The sequence below is a fragment of the Bubalus bubalis genome, chromosome 3, assembly GCF_019923935.1.
Source record: "Bubalus bubalis isolate 160015118507 breed Murrah chromosome 3, NDDB_SH_1, whole genome shotgun sequence".
Lineage (NCBI taxonomy): Eukaryota > Metazoa > Chordata > Mammalia > Artiodactyla > Bovidae > Bubalus > Bubalus bubalis.
In genome coordinates this window covers 144,881,067-144,900,106 of record NC_059159.1, presented here as the reverse complement: position 1 = coordinate 144,900,106, position 19,040 = coordinate 144,881,067, and the positions used below count along the sequence as shown (strand labels likewise).

The following is a 19,040-nucleotide window of genomic DNA, read 5'->3' as shown; positions in this document are numbered from 1 at the left end:
AATGTGTTGATTGTAATGATTCCTGTTTTGATTAATAAAGATGTGTTTGAGCTTAGTTGTAATGATTTTAAATTCACCATCTGAAACCACAGTTATTTTTGCACCAACCTAATATATATGCGCCACATCTTCTTTATCCCTTTTTTCTGTCGATGGACATTTAGGTTGTTTCCATGTCTTGGCTATTGTAAATAGTGCTGCGGTGAACCCTGGGGTGCATGTATCTTTTCAAATTATGGTTTTCTCAGGGTATACGATTAGGAGTGGAATTGCTGGATCATATGGTAGTTCTATACTTAGTTTTTTAAGGAACCTCTATACTGTTCTCCATAGTAGTTGTACCAATTAACATTCCCATCAACACTATAGGAGGGTTTCCTTTCTCCACACCCTCTCCAGCATTTATTATTTGTAGATTTTTTAATGATGGCCATTTTGACCAGTGTGAGGTGATACTGCATTGTGGTTTTGATTTGCATTTCTTTACTAATTCGTGATTTTGAGCATCTTTTCATGTGTCTCCTGGTCAGCTGTATGTTGTCTTTGGAAAAATGTCTATTTAGAGCTTCTGCCCATTTTTCTATTAGTTTGTTTGTTTTTATATTGAGCTGCATGAGCTGTTTGTACACTTTGGAGATTAATCCCTTGAAGTTGCTTTGTCTGCAAATATTTTCCTAAATTCTGTGGATTGTCTGTTTGCTTTGGTTTCCTTTGTTAAACAAGACCTTTTAAGTTTGATTAGGTCCCATTTGTTTTTATTTATTTTCATTACTCTAAGAGGTGGGTCCAAAAAGATAATTGCTGCAATTTATGTCAGAGTCTTCTTTGTATATTTTCCTCTAAAAGTTTTCCGCCTTAACACTTATGTTTTTAATCCATTTTGAGTTAATTTTTGTATATGGTGTTAGAGAATATTCTAATTTCTTTCTTTTACATGTAGCTCTCCCATCTTCCCACACCACTTACTGAAGAGATGGTCTTTTCTCCATTGTATGTTCTTGCCTCATTTGTCATAGATTAGTTGATTATAAGTGCATGGATTTATCTCTGGGCTTTCTATCCTGTTCCAGTGATCTACATTTTTGTTTTGGTGCTTGTATCATACTGTTTTGATGACTGTAGCTTTATAGTATAGTCTAAAGTCAGGGAGCCTGATTCCTCTAGCTCCATTTTTCTTTCTTAGGACTGCTTTGGTTATTAGGGTTTTTGTGTTTTGATATAAGTTTTAAAAAAATTTCCAGTTCTGTGAAAAATACTCTTGGTAATTTGATAGACATTGCATTGAATATATATATTGCCTTGAGTATTATAGTCATTTGGACAACAGTGATTCCTCCAATCCAAGAGCATGGTATATCTTTCTATCTGTTTGTGTAGTCTTCTTTTTCTTTCATCAGGGTCTTATAATTTTTCAGAGTACACATTTTTGCCTCCTTAGATAGGTTTATTCTTAAGTATTTTAGTCTCTTTGATAGGATGGTAAAAGGGATTGTTTCCTTAGTATTTCTTTCTGATCTTTCATTGTTAGCATATAGAAATGCAAGAGATTGTGTATTAATGTTATACCCTTTAACCTTAGCCAGTTCATTGATGAAGTCTAGTAGCTTTCTGGTAGCATCTTCAGGATTTTTTATTAATTTGTATAGTATCATGTCATCTGCAAATAGTGGCAGTTTTACGTCTTTTCCACTTTGAATTCTTTTCCAGTAAATTCCCTACATATGAACTACAAGAGCATGTTTATAAGTCCAGTTTGTTGATAAGCCCAACAAAGTTAGCCTACATACCCAACTAATACAACTGGCTATATAGTACTGTACTGTAATAGGTTTATAATACTTTTCACACAAATAATATATAAAAAACAAAAAATAAAGAAAACATTTTTATTCTCACAGTAAAGAACCTTGAAAAATACAGTAGTACAGTACAACAGTTAGCACACAGGGGCTGGCATTGAGTGAACAGGCAAGAAGAGTTACTGACTGGAGGGGGGAAGCAGAGTGGGAGATGGCAGAACTGAAGAATCAGCAGCAACAGGAGATGCAGTTTCACTCACGCTTGACATTAGTAGCACAGGTTCTGGTTCCTTGCTGGATTCAATTCTGTCTGCCCTTTTGAAAAAAACAAATCCAATGATGTCTGAGTGGTAGCTCTTTTTTTTTTCTCATCACAGATGACACTGTTGCACTGGATTGTATTTTGAGTGGCTGCTGCGTCTTTCATGTACCATTCTACATTTGTGTCCTGAGCCTCAAAAACTGACAGTACCTCCTCAAATAAAGAAAATCCCCTTGCATCATGAATCTCTTTGGTTCTTCAGGTACTACTTCTTCCTCTTGTCTCTCCATCCTTTCTCTGGGTCTCCAGTTCTACCAGGTCTTCATCAGTAAGCTCCTTGTGTTGTACAGCAAGGAGTTCAGTGTTACAAGAACAAGCAACATCTACCATCTTTTCACCTTGCTCCACTCTCTCAATTATTTTCACTTTTGTTTCCATCGTTATCGCTTGGCACTTCTTACAGTACCAGTTACATCACTGCTGCTTTTATGCTTGCTCCCAGATGTCCTGGGCCTGAAGCAAAGATACTGCACTGCTGTGCTGTATACAGTACTGCACAGTATAAAGTACACAAACGCACATCCACTTGTAGAGAATGCATGCAAGTGACAATGCATGCCCGACATGAACAAACTTACATGATTTGACATGTGAATACATTTGCATCTTTGAAAGCTCACAGCTTTGAAGGTTTGTATGTAGCAGACTTAATGTATTTTTTTTTCCCCTCTGTTGGCCATGGCTGGTAGGTAGTTCTAGAACTATGTTGAATAATGTGGCAAGAGTGGACATCCTTATCTTTTTCCTGCTCTTAGAGGAAATACATTCAGATTTTCACCATTGGGTATGATGTTAGCTGTGGGTTTGTTGTAAATGGCCTTTATTATCATTGAGGTAGATCCCTCTATGCCCACTTTATGGAGAGTGGGCATTTATCATAATTTATCATAAATTTATCATAATTTATCATAAATTAGGGTGTTGAATTTTTAGTAGAAGCCTTTTCTGTATCTGTTGAGATGATCATAACGGTTTTTATACTTCAAGTTGTTAATATGGTGTATTACACTGACTAATTTGCGGATATTGAAAAATCCTTGCATCCCTGGGATAAATCCCATTGGATCATGGTGTATGAACCTTTTATTCTATTGTTTGATTTGGTTTGTTAGTGTTTTGTTGAGAATTTTTGCACTTGTATACAGCAGTGATATTGGGCTGTAATTTTCTCTTTTTTGTGTGGTGTCTTTGACTTGTTTTGGTCTCAGGGTAATGGTTTCAGGCCTCCTAAAATGAGTTTTGGAGTGTTCCTTCTTCAGCAATTTTTGAAAAGTTTCAGAAGGATAGGTGTTAACTTTTCTCTAATGTTTGATACAATTTGCTTGTGGAGCCATCTGGTCCTGGACTTTTGTTTGTTGTAAGTTTTTTAGCCACAGTTTCAATTTCAGCACTTGTGATTGAGCTGTTTGTATTTTCTATTTCTTTCTGGTTCAGTCTTGGAAGATTGTACCTTTCTAAGAATGTGTCCATTTCCTTCTAGGTTAAATAACATTTAGATTTATAGAAACATTACAAAGATAGTACAGAGTATTCCTGTATACTCTTCACCCAGTTTTAGTTTCCTTGAATATTATCACTTGAATTAATTTGCTCGGGTTGCCATAATAAGAAATATGCACTCACTGGCTTAAACAACAGAAATTTATTTTCTCACAGATCTAGAGGTTGGAATTCCAAGAGCAAGGTGCCAGCAAGATTCATTTCTGGTGCCTTCTTGCTGTGACCTCATGTGGCCTTATCTCTGTGCTTACATTCCTGGTGTCTTTTCCTCTTCTTATAAGGGCACCAGTCCTATTGGATGAGGGCCCCACGCTTACAATCTCATTTAACCATAATTACCTCTTTAAAAGGGCTTTCCTGGTGGCTCAGATGGTAAAGAATCTGAATGCAGTGCCAGTGACCTGGGTTTGATCCCAAGGTTGGGACAATTCCCTGGAGAAGGGCATGGCAACCCACTCCAGTATTGTTGCCTAGAGAATTCCATGGACAGAGGAGCCCACTGAGATCCAGTGCATGGGGTTGCAAAGAGTCAAACAGGATTGAGTGACTAACACCTCTTAAAAAGCCCTGTCTCTAAAGACAGGCATATTGAGGACTAGGACTTCAACACATGAATTTGAGGCAGGGAACACAATTCAGTCCATAACGTCATGCTGTATTACTGTGGGACATTAAGAAACCAATACTGGTTGATATGTTATTGATATACTATTACATATAGTCTAGGCTTTATTCACATTTCCCTAATTTTCCCATTAATGCCCTTTTTCTATTCCAGGATTTAATCTAGGATGCCACATTGCATTTAGTTGTCATCTCCTTAGCCACCCCTAAGGTCCATGACAATTTCTCAGTTGTGTTTTACATGACATTGACAGTTTTGATGAGTACTGGGCAGGTATTTTATAGAATGCCCCTCAAATTTTCTGTGATATAGATAGCATATGGGGAATGATGTCAGATTCATGGTCTCCAAAGAAGAAGATTTAGCTTTGGGACCAGGGACCAGGCTTGATCACTCAAGAGCTTTTGTGTAGCAGAGTTGTATTAACGTGAAAAAGGGACAGAGAAAGCTTCTGACTAGACATCAGAAGGGGTACTGAGAGTGCCCCCATTTCACTAGTCTTATCAAGGCCTCATATACTTTTACCAGACCTGCTCCCACAACATACATCTTAAATTAACAAGATTAGAACTAACAATAGAAAGGTCTTACCAGACCCACTCCCACAATATGTATATATCTCTTAAGATAACAAGATTAGTCAGAAAACATTCTTGTTAAGGAGAAAATGTTCTGGAGCAAGATACATTGTTATAATGACTAAAACAAAGCAATGTAGAAAAAAGTTTGTCTTTTTCTCCTTGAGAGCCCCAGACCTCTTTCTCCTTCTTGAGGGCTCCAGACCCCTTTCTCCTCCTCAGGGACCCTGGACTTCTTATCAGCTTACCTAGGAACTGACTCTCTCAATATTTTCTAATGACTAGACTGGATTTTTGGAATAAAATACTGCAGAGGAAAGGTGCCCTTCTCATTATATCATATCAGGGGGACATGACATCCACATGATATCTTTGGTGAATTATGAACGCTTGGTTAAAGTAGTGTTGACAGGTTCCTCTGTGAAGTTGCTAATGTTCCCTTTCCATGCTATATTGTTTGGAAGCCAGTCACTAAGTCCAACCCATACTCAAAAAGATGGGGGGAGTTAAGCTCTAACTCTTAGAAGGAAGTATCTACGTATATTATTTGGAATACTTATGTAAGGAAGGGAGAAGGCAATGGCACCCCACTCCAGTACTCTTGCCTGGAAAATCCCGTGGACGGAGGACCCTGGTAGGCTGCAGTCCATGGGGTCGCTAAGAGTTGGACACGACTGAGCGACTACCCTTTCACTTTCACACACTGGAGAAGGAAATGGCAACCCACTCCAGTGTTTTTGCCTGGACGGGGGAGCCTGGTGCGCTGCTGTCTGTGGGGTCGCACAGAGTCGGACACGACTGAAGCGACTTAGCAGCAGCAGCAGCATGTAAGGAAGATTTGTCTCTCTTTCATTTTATTCAATAACTTTTATATCAGCTTGTATTCATGTGTATTTATTTTTTACTTTGGGTTATAATCCATATTCAAAAGCAGAGACATTACTTTGACAACAAAGGTTCGTCTAGTCAAGGCTATGGTTTTTCCTGTGGTCATGTATGGATGTGAGAGTTGGACTGTGAAGAAGGCTGAGCGCCGAAGAATTGATGCTTTTGAACTGTGGTGTTGGAGAAGACTCTTGAGAGGCCCTTGGACTGCAAGGAGATCCAACCAGTCCATTCTGAAGGAGATCAGCCCTGGGATTTCTTTGGAAGGAATGATGCTAAAGCTGAAACTCCAGTACTTTGGCCACCTCATGCGAAGAGTTGACTCATTGGAAAAGACTCTGATGCTGGGAGGGATTGGGGGCAGGAGAAGGGGACAACAGAGGATGAGATGGCTGGATGGCATCACTGACTCGATGGATGTGAATCTGGGTGAACTCCGGGAGTTAGTGATGGACAGGGAGGCCTGGCGTGCTGTGATTCATGGGGTTGCAAAGAGTCGGACATGACTGAGTGACTGAACTGAACTGATAATCCAGTATTATGTACTTCATTGCTCAAATTTTTCAGCTTTGGCTGTTAGGAGTTTTTTCAGGTTGGATCCTGTATCCCACTCTCCTCCCACCCCCTTCTAAAAATGTTTTAATGGTTTCTTTTATAAATTTATCAAATCATTTTTCTTATAGCTTTTGCATATTATGTCTTCGTTTAAGGCTTAAAGATATATGTCATTAGGATAAGGCTAGGTTATGTTATGATGACAACCCCAACATCTTAATGTCATGTAAGGAGTAAAGGTTTATTTTTTGTTCATGATGCATATCTGTCATTGGTTAAGTAAGACCTGTTATAAATCTTCTTACTTTATGACCCAGGCTGTTAGAGCACAGCTACGACACATAAAACTTTTTATTGAGTATAACATGAAAGTGAAAGTGAAGTCGCTCAGTCTTGTCCAACTTTTTGCGACCCCACGGGACTATAGCCCACCAGGCTCCTCTGTCCACGGGATTCTCCAGGCAAGAGTACTGGAGTGGGTTGCCATTTCCTTTTCCAGAGGATCTTTCTGACCCAGAGATTGAACCCAGTCTCCTGCATTGTAGGCAGACGCTTTATGGTCTGAGCCACTAGGGAAGAATATCATAATGAAGTCTAATTTATTTTATGAAAGTGAAAGTGTTAGTCACTCAGTTCTGTCCAACTCTTCTGACCTCATGGACTGTAGTCCACCAGGCTCTTCTATTCATGGAATTCTCCAGGTAAGAATACTGGAGTAGATAGCCATTCCTTTTTCCAGGGGATCTTCCTGACCCTGACCCAGAGATTGAACTCTGGTCTCCTGCATTGCAGGCAGATTCTTTACCATTTGAAAGTGAACTCACTCAGTTGTGTCTAACTCTTTGTGACTCCATGGACTGTAGCCCACCAGGCTTCTCCATCCATGGGGTTTTCCAGGCAAGAATACTGGAGTGGGTTGCCATTTCCTTCTCCAGGGGATCTTCCCCACCCAGGGATCGAACCCAGGTCTCCTGCATTGAAGACAGACGCTTTACTCTCTGAGCCACCAGAGAAGTCCTACTGTTTTACCATTTGAGCCACCTTATAATATATACATATATCTATAATGGAGTAGGGCAAAGCAACGCACTCCAGTATTCTTGCTTGAGAATCCCATGGACAGAGGAGCCTGGCAGGCTGTGGTCCATAGGGTCGCAAAGAGTTGGAACCGACTTAGAAATGACTTAGCATGCATGCCTGCATATCTATAATATGTGTAGTAATAATTCATACACAGAAATTTGTACAAAGTGAACAACTTGGTAGACAGGTTTGTACATCATGGATAAATAACTAGCACATAGATTGAGAAAGAGAACATCATACCCCAGAATCTACCCCTTTGAGCTCTTTCCTAGTCACTCCCCTTCCAAGGATAAACACATTTTTAATTGCCAAAGATTTGTCTGGCTTTGAAATCTATATGAATGTAATCATACTTTATGTACTCTTGTTTGGCTTTTTTCACTGACCAGTATATTGGTGAGAATCATCCATGATATTGTGCACAGTTCATCCATTCATTCTTTTTGTTATATAATATTCCACTGTAAGAAAGTACCGCAGTGTTTCTGTCCACAGTTTCTGGACATTTAGTTTGTGTTCAGTTTTGGCTATTACAAGTAATGATTCTGTGAACCACTGTTTGCCCCTTTCTTGGTGAGCATGTGTATACATTTTTGCTGTATCTATCCTTAGAAGTGGAATTTTGCCCCCCCTGCCCCAAGTCAGAAGGTGTGTGATGTTCACTCCTTATAAATACCAGTTTTCTAAAGTGGATGTATTCTGATATTATCTTGATAGCTGCTGGTCAGAGGGAGAGGTCTATAGAGGTTTTTGTACCATCAATTAAGTGAACTGACCCAGAAGTGATGAATTTCACCTCTGCTCATTTAATCTCAAAGGAGTAAGGACAAGCCTACCATGGCCTAGAATACAGGGAACCAGAACTATTATGTTCAGCTTTTTAATCCAGGTAGGTGTGTGTGTGTGTGTGTGTGTGTGTGTGTGTGTGTGAATGTTTTAACAGAGGGAGGCTTTTTTTAGGCAGATGAATTTCTTTAGATTTTTATTTAAGCAAATACCACAGATTTTAATATGAATTCTTACTGAGATTGTTACATAATTTGTGTTGAATTGTCTTTTAATTTCCCTTTGTTGCAAGTTATGTAGAAACAGGTTTTAAATATTTTCAGGTTGATAGATTTTTGCTTGTTTTATGGTATTTTCATCAATAAACTTCAAATTTTCTTGTACTGCATTAATTGTATGATCTGTAAGTATGATCTTTGCTTTTCTGAATTTGTTGTGATTTCCTTGTAACCTAGTATGCAATGACTTCAGTGAATACCCTATTTTTTGAAAATTTTGTGCTCTCTGTTGAAAGTGATTCTCTTTATTTACTAGATCAAGCTTCTAATTCCTTATTTTATGTTTTGGAGGGGTGTTAGCCTATTATTATGACTTTACTAATTTTTCCTGTTTTCACTAGTTTTGTGTTATAGATTTAAAATGTTTAAGATGTGTGATTGTTGTAATCTCTTGGTAGATTATGTAATTGTGAAGCATCTTTGTCTTTATTGCTTTTTGCTGTAAATTCTATGTCATCCATTGTTGATATTGCTATACCTGCTCTTTTTCCTAGCAACTGTGTAATGTATCATTTTCTATCCTTAAAACACTTTCTGTATGGTTCTGTTTTAATTGTCTCTGTAAATATATAGGCTGAATTTGTATTTGTTTATTTATTTAGCGGAGCCAGGTATTAGTTGTGGCATGCGGGATCTTTCGTTGCAGCACGTAGGTTCTCTAGTTGTGGTACAGGCCCAGTAGTTGAGTTGCAGTGTGCTTTTACTTGTTGTATGGCATGTAGGATCTTAGTTCCCCAACCAGGGATCCAACCCGTGTCCCCTGCATTGCAAGGTGGATTCTTAACCACTGGACCACCAGGGAAGTCTCTATGTTGAATTTTTTAAATTCAACTTGAAAAAAATTTAATAGGTGAATTTAAATATTTTGCATGTTTTATTCTTACTGATATGTTTGGAATTATTTTGTTTTCTGATTGCCATGTTTCTTCTTAGTGTTTGATGCCTTGATCATGTTTTCTTAGTTTTATTTTTTCACTTACTCCAGTGATTTGAAAGGTATGAAAACTTTATAATTCTTCTTTCTAAAAATTTATTTATAAAATATTTTAGAAATACAGGTGAATATGGAGACTGACATATTATTGGGGGAGGATGTCTGGAGCATCTTTAGACAAGATTACTCTTCCCCATTTTGTTCTGGAGTTGACTGAGGAACATAGGAGTTAAACAGATAAAAAATTAAATGTAAACTTTATTACTGATAACATTATGGAGCTTGGTTTATACCTATGTACATTTATATCTGTAAGCTAGTGGAATTACTTACACAAGCAGCCACTGGCATATTGGGCAGCCCCAGGGATAAATTCCAGATGATGCATCTGCAAATTGGTGGAACCTCCATCATCTTGAATCCTTGGGTTACTGTGCAGAATAGAGCCTCCTCCACTGCAGCATCTGGGCTGGACATGCAGCACTGGGAAGAAATGGCCTCTTTTGTAAATTAAATCATAAAGATTTAAGAGTTGTTTTTTGCCATACATTATTCTGACTAATAAAGTCAACTTATAGGGCATAGAGCAGACCAAAACCATACTCACTCTAGGTAGGTAAGAAAAAGAGGAGCAAGGTAGGACAATGAGGTTTCTTCTTTTGTGAATTTCTTAGTCCCAACCTCTGCCCATTTGTTTTTTGGGAGTGTTAGCTTTTTATCTTTGATTTATAGTTCTTTGTAAATTCTAAATACTAATCTTTTGTTGCTTTCGTGCATTGTACCTGTCTTCCTGGACTGTGAGTTACCTTTTTAAATTTTGTTTTTGGGGTCTTAAAAGCAGAAGCATTAAATCTTCATATAATCAAATTTCTCAATCTTTTGCTTTATATTTTAGACTTGTTTTTTTGTTTTTATTTTTTTTAAATCCATCTCTACCCCACTGTTTGAGTTACTTTTCTATATTTTCTTCTAGGACTTGTAAAACTTTTCTTCTTATAGTTAGGCTTTTACAAAAATTTTTTTACTTAGTATTTATTTGGCTGCTGTGGGTCATAGTTGTGGTATGAGAACTCTTGTGGCATGTGGAATATAGTTCCCACACCAGGGATCTAACCTGAGCCCTCTGCATTGGGAGCACAGAGTCTTAGCCACTGGACCACCAGGAAAGTCCCTAGCTAGGCTTTTTTTTTTTTTTTTTTTTTTTTCTTTTTCTTCTTTGGTGTGTGGTGGCCTGTGGTGTGATAAAGATAGAATTTCCTCCCTCCTTCCACCCTAGACAATGTTACTCTTGTTGTTCAGTCCCTAGTCCAGTCAGTCTCTTTGCAACCCCATGGACTGCAGCACGCCAGGCTACCCTGTCCTTCACTATATCCTGGAGTTTGCTCAAACTCATGTCCATTGAGTCAGTGATGGCATCCAACCATCTCATCCTCTGTTGGCCCCTTCTTCTCCTGCCCTCAATCTTTCCCAACATCAGGGTTTTTTCCAATGAGTCAGCTCTTCTCATCAGGTGGCCAAAGTATTGGAACTTTGGCTTCAGCATTAGTCCTTCCAATGAATTTTCAGGGTTGATCCTTTAGGATTGACTGGTTTGATCTTACAGTCCAAGGGACTCTCAAAAGTCTTCTCAAGTTCTTTGATAATCAGCTTTCTTTATGATTCAACTCTCACATCTGCACATGACTACTGGAAAAAATCATAGTTTTGACTGTGGACCTTTGTCAGTAAAGTAATATCCCTGCTTTTTAATATGCTGTCTAGGATTGTCATAGCTTTTCTTCCAAGGAACAAGCATCTTTTAATTTTGTGGCTGCAGTCACAGTCTGCAGTGATTTTGAAGCCCAAGAAAATAAAACCTGTCATATTTCCATTTTTTCCCCATCTGTTTGCCATGATGTGATGGGACCGGAGGCCATGATCTTCATTTTTTGAATGTTGAGTTTTAAGCCAGCTTTTTCACTCTCCTCTTTCACTTTCATCAAGAGGCTCTTTAGTTCCTCTTCACTTTCTGGCTTTAGGGTAGTATCATCTGCATATGTAAGGTTATTGATATTTCTCCTAGCATCCTGATTCCAGCTTGTGATTCATCCAGCATGATGTACTCTGCATTTTGTTGTTGTTCAGTCGCTCAGTCGTGTCTGACACTTTGTGACCCAATGAACTGCAGCATGCCTGGCTTCCCTGTCCTTCAGTATCTCTCAGAGTTGGCTCAAACTCATGTCCATTGAGTTGGTGAGGCCATCCAACCATCTCATCCTCTGTTGCCCACTTCTCCTCCTCCCCTCAGTCTTTCTCAGCATTAGGGTCTTTTCCAATGAATCAGGTCTTCAAATCAGGTGGCCAAAGTTTTGGAGCTTCAGCTTCAGCACCAGTCCTTCCAATGAGCATTCAGGGCTGAATTCCTTTAGATTGACTGATTTGATCTCCTTGCAGTCCAAGAGACTCTCAAGAGCTTTTTCCAGCACCATAATTCAAAACCATCAGTTCTTCAGCCATCAGCCTTAGTTATGGTCCAACTCTCACATCCATACATGACTACTGGAAAAACCATAGCTTTGACTATACAGATCTTTGTCAGCAAAGTGATGTCTTTGCTTTTTAATACGTTGTTTAGGTTTGTCATAGATATTCCAAGGAGCAAGCATCTTTTAATTTCATGGCTGTATTGATTTTGATATCAATCTTCTGCATTGATTTTGGAGCCCAAGAAAATGAAATCTGACACTGTTTCCACATTTTCCTCATCTTTTACCAAGAAGTGTTAGGACTGGATACCATAACCTTAGTGTTTTGAATGTTGAGTTTTAAGCTAGCTTTTTCCACTCTCTTCTTTCACTTTCAAGAGGCTTTTTAGTTCCTCTTCACTTTCTGTCATTAAAGTGGTATCTGCATATCTGAAGTTGTTGATATTTCTTCCAGTAATTTTGATTCCAACTTCTGATTCATCCAGCCTGGCATTTTGCATGATGTTCTCTGCATATAAGTTAAATAAGCAGGGTGACAATATACAGCCTTGACGTACTCCTTTCCCAATTTGGAACCAGTCCATTGTTCCATGTCCAGTTCTAACTGTTGCTTCTTGTCCTGCATACAGGTTTCTCAGGAGGCAGGTAAGGTGGTCTAGTATTTCCATCTCATTAAGAATATTCCACAGTTTGTTGTGATTCACACAGTCAAAGGCTTTAGCATAGTCAATGAAGCAGAAGTAGATGTTTCTTTGGAACTCTCTTGCTTTTTCAGTGATCCAGTGGATGTTGGCTATTTGATCTCTGATTCCTCTGCCTTTTCTAAATGCAGCTTGTACATATGGGTGTTCTCGGTTCACGTGCTGCTGAAGCCTAGCTTGCAGGATTTTGAGCATAATCTTGATGGCATGAGTGCAATTGTACAGTAATTTGAACATTCTTTGGCATTGCTTTTCTTTGGGATTGGAATGAAAACTGACCTTTTCCAGTCCTTTGGCCACTGCTGAGTTTTCTGAATTTTCTGGTATAATGCGTGCGACACTTTAACAGCATCATCTTTTAGGATTTGACATATCTCAGCTAGAATTCCATCACGTTCAATAGCTTTGTTCATAGTAATGCTTCCTAAGTCCCACTTGACTTCACACTCCAGGATATCTTGCTATAGGCGAATGACCACACCACTGTGGTTATCTGGGTCATTAAGAGCTTTTTTGTAGAGTTCTGTGTATTCTTGCCACCTTTTCTTAATCTCTTCTGCTTCTATGAGGAGCTTGCCATATTTGTCCTTTATTGTGCCTATCTTTGCATGAACTGTTCCTTGGTATCTCCAGTTTCCTTGAGGAGATCTCTAGTCTTTCCCATTCTATTGTTTTCCTCTATTTCTTTGCATTATTCACTTCAGAAGGCTTTCTTATCTCTCCTTGCTATTCTCTGGAACTCTGCATTCAGTTGGGAATATCTTTCCCTTTCTCCTTTGCCTTTTGCTTCTCTTCTTTTCTCAGCTATTTGTAAGCCCTCCTCAGACAACCACTTGGCCTTTTTGCATTTCTTTTTCTTGGGTATAGTTTTGGTCACTACCCCCTGTACAATGTTACGAACCTCCATCCATAGTTTCAGGCACTCTGTCTACCAGATCTAATCCCTTGAATCTGTTCCATCACCTCCACTGTATAATCATAAGGGATTTTATTTAGGTCATACCTAAATGGCCTAGTGGTTTTCCTTTTTTCAGTTTGAGCCTGAATTTTGCTGATGAGCTGAGCCACAGTCAGCTCCAGGTATTGTTTTTGCTGACTGTATAAAGCTTCTCCATCTTCAGCTGCAAAGACTGTAATCTATCTGATTTTGGTACTATCTGGTGATGTCCATAAGTAGAGTCTTTGCTGGTGTTATTGGAAGGGAATGTTTGCTATGACCAGTGTGTTCTCTTGGCAAAACTTTGTTAGAATTTGCCCTACTTCATTCTGTACTCCAAGACGAAACTTGCCTGTTATTCCGGGTATCTCTTGACTTACTAGTTTTGCATTCCAGTCCCCCATGATGAAAAGGACATCTTTTCTTAGTGTTAGTTCTATGAGGTCTTGTAGGTCTTCATAGAATTGTTCAGCTTCAGCTTCTTCAGCATTAGTGGTTGGGGCATAAACTCAGATTACTGTGATGTTGAATGGTTTGCCTTAGAAATGAAATGAGATCATTCTGTCATTTTTGAGATTGCAACCAAGTACTGCATTTTGGACTTTTTTTATTGACTATGAGAGCTACTCTATTTCTTCTAAGGGATTATAGCCCAGAGTAGTACATATAATGGTCATCTGAATTAAATTTGCCTATCCTTATCCATTTTAGTTCACTGATTCCTAAAATCTCAATGTTCACTCTTGCCATCTCCTGTATGACCAGTTTACCTTGATTCATGAATCTAACAGTACATACAACCAATTGTCACTACAGCATGTGTTGAGCATTCTTACTTTTACCATGGCTTCTCAGGTGGTACAGTGCTAAAGAATCTGCCTGCCAATGCAAGATACTTGGATTTGATCCCTGGGGTGGGAAGATCTGCTGGAGTAGGAAATGGTAACCCACTGTAGTATTCTTGCCTGGAAAACTCCATGGACAGAGGAGACAGGCCACAGTCCGTGGGGTCCCAAAGAGTCAGACATGACTCAGTGACTGAGTGTACACACACTGTTACTATTGATCTTCAAAGCTACATGTGTCATAAGTGAAGTTTCTATGTTTATGGGGTCTGTTACTGAGCTCTTATGTATAATAGATAGAGATCTAGCATATGTGTCAATTCTACATGCCTAAATTATTGCAAGTTTTAATATTTGGTAGGGCGAAGGCCCCTTTATGTTTGTTTTCGAATTGGTCTCAGTTCTTCTTGGCTCTATGGTCTTGTAGATTAATTTTAGGATCAGCTTGTTAAGTCTTGTGAAAAGTTCTGTTGAGATTTTGATAAGAATGCATTTAGTTTGAATGAAATTACCATCTTTGTGACAGTGAATCTTCCCAATAAAAACCTGCTTTTATCCTTCCTATATTCATAAGTGACTATGCACTTATATTTTTTATTAGTTATTACAAGTAGTACACAGAAAAAATTCTTCTAAAAACTCCTAATCATGTAAATCCAGAAAGCTTGCAAACATTTATTTATTTATTCTAATAGTTCATCTACAGATTCTTTTGTATTTTCTAGGCAGACAGTCGTGTATAAATAAGTACCATTTTGTTTCTTTCTAAGTCTTCCCTCATTTCTTTTTATCTTGGCATTCGTGAGCACTTCCAGTTATTACATTATTAAACAGAAGTCATGGTAGTAGAAATTTTCATCTTGGTTTTCATTTTAGGGAGATACTTATGAAGTTAACACATGAACTGCAGTATTTCCCCAAGGTATCTGGAAGATAACTTTGATCAGTTTAAAAATATTTTCTTTTAGTCCCATTGTATAAAGTATTAATTTGGCATGAGTTGATTTTAATTACTTCTTCTGTGGGTTTCTTCCATAATCTATTCATGATGTGTTGGACTTTTTAATGTTGAGCCACTGGTAAGATTAAATTTAATATGCTATTGGCTATTTGTATTTCTTTTCTTAATTGTTTGTAGCCTTTATAGAATTTTATTTTCTATTGGGTTTTTATATTGTTTTACAGATTTTATCATTGTGATGATGATTATATATTTTCTTCAAGTTTCTGTTTTTTTTCTTTATACCTTGAGTTTTGTGTCATGCTTAAAAGTCCCATTTAAATTATAAAATTAGTTGGTATAATTTTTATAGTTATCTGACAGCTTTTAAAAACTTACTTCATTTGGTCTTTGTTTTATATGTCAGATTGGTACCTTGTTTTCTTTTCATACTTATAGACATTTGTCCATTACTGAGTAAGGCCTTCTTTGTGACTGATTTTTCTCATATACTAGGTTTTCATATTTGCCTGGGTTCACGTTTCTATGTTCCTGTGCTAAAATCTTACTGTTTTAATTATTCTTGCTTTATATTAAGGCAAGTCTCTGAGGCAGGAGTTTAAAATTTTCAGGCTTCAGGCAAAAAGCCTGTGTTAAGATCTTGATTCTGTTACTTTACAAGTTTGTGACTTTGCTCAGGTTAGTTATTTTGCTTCTTTAGGTTAGGTTTCCTTTCCTGAAAAATACTGATAGTAGTAGTAGCATTTGCTTTATATTAATGAGCTTATTAATGTAATACCTGGCACTAAACTCTCAGTAATTGTTACTTGCCATTGTTTTATGAACATTTCTTCCTATGCTCCTCTTGGTTACTCCTCATCTCGAGGAACAAGGGACTAATCATAGATGTGAGTGATGGCTATTAGCCCTCTCTGAGGGACAATCACTGTTCAGGTGGAGCCTGTTCTTTGGCCTGGTCTTTCTTATTCCCAGGAGATGTGAATTCTCCCTTCTGCTTGTCTGACAGTGAGCTCACTGAGGGCAGACTTCACTACCCCATAGGGAAGACTTGCACTCTCCAGTCCCTCTGCCAGGACTTGTGAAGTCAGTCCTGTTCCAGGGAGAAAACAGAATGGGTGGGAAGCTTATTGTATTTAGAGTTCTTTTCATCATTTCTACTAAAAAGTAGATACTGTGTTATCATTGCCACCTGACTACTACATATATTTCTCAATTGGTTTAGAATATAACTCTCTCTATTTTATGATTAACTGGGCTTCCCTGGTAGCTCAGACAGTAAAGAATCTGCCTGCAATGCAGGAGACCTGGGTTTGATCCCTGTATTGGGAAGATCTCCTGAAGAAGGGCATGGCTACCCAGTCCAGTATTCTTGCCTGGAGAATTCCACGGACTGAGGAGACTGGTGGGCTACAGTCCACGAGGTCGCAAAGAGTCAGACATGACTGAGCGACTAACACTTTTCATCCCAATAGCTAGTTGTTATGTAGGAAAATATTAACTTAACAAATACTTATTAAAGGAAGAGGTAGTAAACTAGAGACCCATAAGCCATATCAAAACTATAGACAAATTTGGCACAAGGATGGATTTTGAATGTTTTTGTCAATATTTAAAAACCATGAGATTTAATATACTTCTACTGTATCTTTTCTGTCAAAGAAGCAGGAGTGGTAACTATGTGACAGAGTGTAAGGCAAGACAGTTTACCACTTCAGTACTTCAGTTTTGTTTTTTGACTACAAACACTTTAAAGGGAGGACACATGGGTTTACAATAGGATAGTAAGTTTAATCATGAACTTTTAATCAAAATGTTTTAAAGAGACCTATTTTCCAGCTCCAGTTTTCTAATAAATAGCTCTCATCCCAGCACTCTGGCCTCTATTGTAGTTTATCACAATATGACTCTAGAATAACAATTTGAGAATATCTTGTGCACAGGTAATTGGACATAAGAAAATCAGTGATTCTTCCTCACCCTGTAATATATAAAATATTTCCTTTGGGAACTGAATTTCAGGTTTGGACTTGGAGGGAAAATCTCTCCCCATTTCTATGTAGCTCCTTCCGGTTTTATTTGGGTTTGTTAAAAGAAACTGGATTTCAAGATATGGTAGCACTAACCAGTTCTGTTGTTTAGAAGTGTGCAAAGGACATTTTCTAGATTGTCTTATACTGGAGAAGGAAATCGCAACCCACTCCAGTACTCTTGCCTGGAAAATCCCATGGACAGAGGAGCCTGGTAGGCTGCAGTCCATGGGGTTGCTAAGAGTCGGATACAACTGAGCGACTTCACTTTCACTTTTCACTTTCATGCACTGGAGAAGGAAATGGCAACCCACTCCAGTATTCTTGCCTGGAGAATCCCAGGGATGGCGGAGCCTTGTGGGCTACCCTCTATGGGGTCGCACAGAGTCGGACACGACTGAAGCGACTTAGCAACAGCAGCAGCAGCATACTGTGTTTACTGAATGCTTTGTGCCTTAATGAAGTCAGCTTTGGAAGAACACTTTCAGCCAGCAAGTTTACTTTTCAAAAGCTTCATAATTTTGAATAGGTAATATATGCTACAAAATTCAAAAGTTACAAAAACGAATAAATCTTTCTTACCATAACTTCCCTAATTACAGATAGTTTCCCCCTATAAAGGCAAACACCAGGTTTTTTTGTCTTTCCTTCCAGAGATATGCAAGATTTCATATACAGTCATATACATATGTGTTTTAAATGTGTACCTATGAATCATCCAGCCTGTAAACACCTGTAAAGATGTCCATCTTGGCAGTCTTGCCAGTGTTCAGTTTTCAGCCTTGGAAATTTCTGCCAAATTGCCTTTTGTTGCCCTTCATGGAGGTTGTCACAGTTTGCATTCTTACCCACAGACTATGAGGGCCTGTTTCCCCACCTCACCAACACAGTGCTTATCAAATTCCTTCCATTTTTGCCAGTCTGAAGGAAAAGTAGTACCGTATAGTTTAAATTTTATTTTTATTATTTTGCCCTAAGATAAAATTGAAGTTGGGTGTGTTCTTGAGATGGATTTAGAATATTATTCCAGTTTATGTCGTGAATTTGTATTTATTGCCATGAAGACTATTTTTAAAATGTTTATCAGTTTAACAGATTTGCGTAGCTTATATTTTCATTTAGAAAGATATTCTTCATTAAAAAATAATTCAGTGTTTTGTTTTTTACACTTAAAAACATCTGGTCTGTCTGGAAGTTTAGAATAAGGTTAGGAGATAATGCAGGTTTACTTTTAAGGCAGAAATGTATATATTGTGAAATATAACGTGTCTATTCTATTGAGATGACAAAAGTGTAATTCTTGGGAAAGAGTAGTTACTGTATTGCTTGTTCGTTTTAAGGGAGAGTCATTGCAAACATTTTTCACGGATTATTAAAGTAACTCTTTTCTGTAGGAATCCTAGAATACAGAAGGAAATAAAAATCCCCCATAATCCCACTACCATATTATATATAACAAAATTAGGACCGTATTCATACTGCAACTTACTTTGGTTTTCACTGGAGACTAACATAGGTTTAGAAAATTCTTAAATTGTCACTTAGCATCGCGTCAGAATTCCTGTTTTTCAACCATCCAAATACTTTTCTGAGGAGAAATCTAAGGCCTTTAAAGGAAGGAATGATAACCTCTGCTTCAGGCGTACCTTTAAATTTTGAACAGTTTTGAAAAGGCCCCTTTAAAAGGAGACACCAGCACTCAGGCGAGCCACTCAGCGAGTCTCCACCCCAGAGTGGAGGGAGCTCCAAGCCCGCG

The 19,040-nt window shown here is 38.2% G+C and overlaps 1 protein-coding gene and 1 long non-coding RNA gene across 16 annotated transcripts in view; one reads left to right on the top strand and one right to left on the bottom strand.

Annotated features, from left to right (window-relative positions):
• Window positions 1-19,040, top strand: part of CDC14B (cell division cycle 14B) — a 133,477-nt gene that overhangs the window by 51,051 nt on the left and 63,386 nt on the right. The window lies entirely within an intron of this gene.
• On the bottom strand, window positions 1,873-18,910 carry LOC123332918. The gene is made up of 3 exons (XR_006550087.2): window positions 18,774-18,910; window positions 9,682-9,831; window positions 1,873-2,114 (listed from the first exon to the last, which is right to left on the bottom strand). It is a non-coding gene; the product is annotated as an uncharacterized LOC123332918 (long non-coding RNA).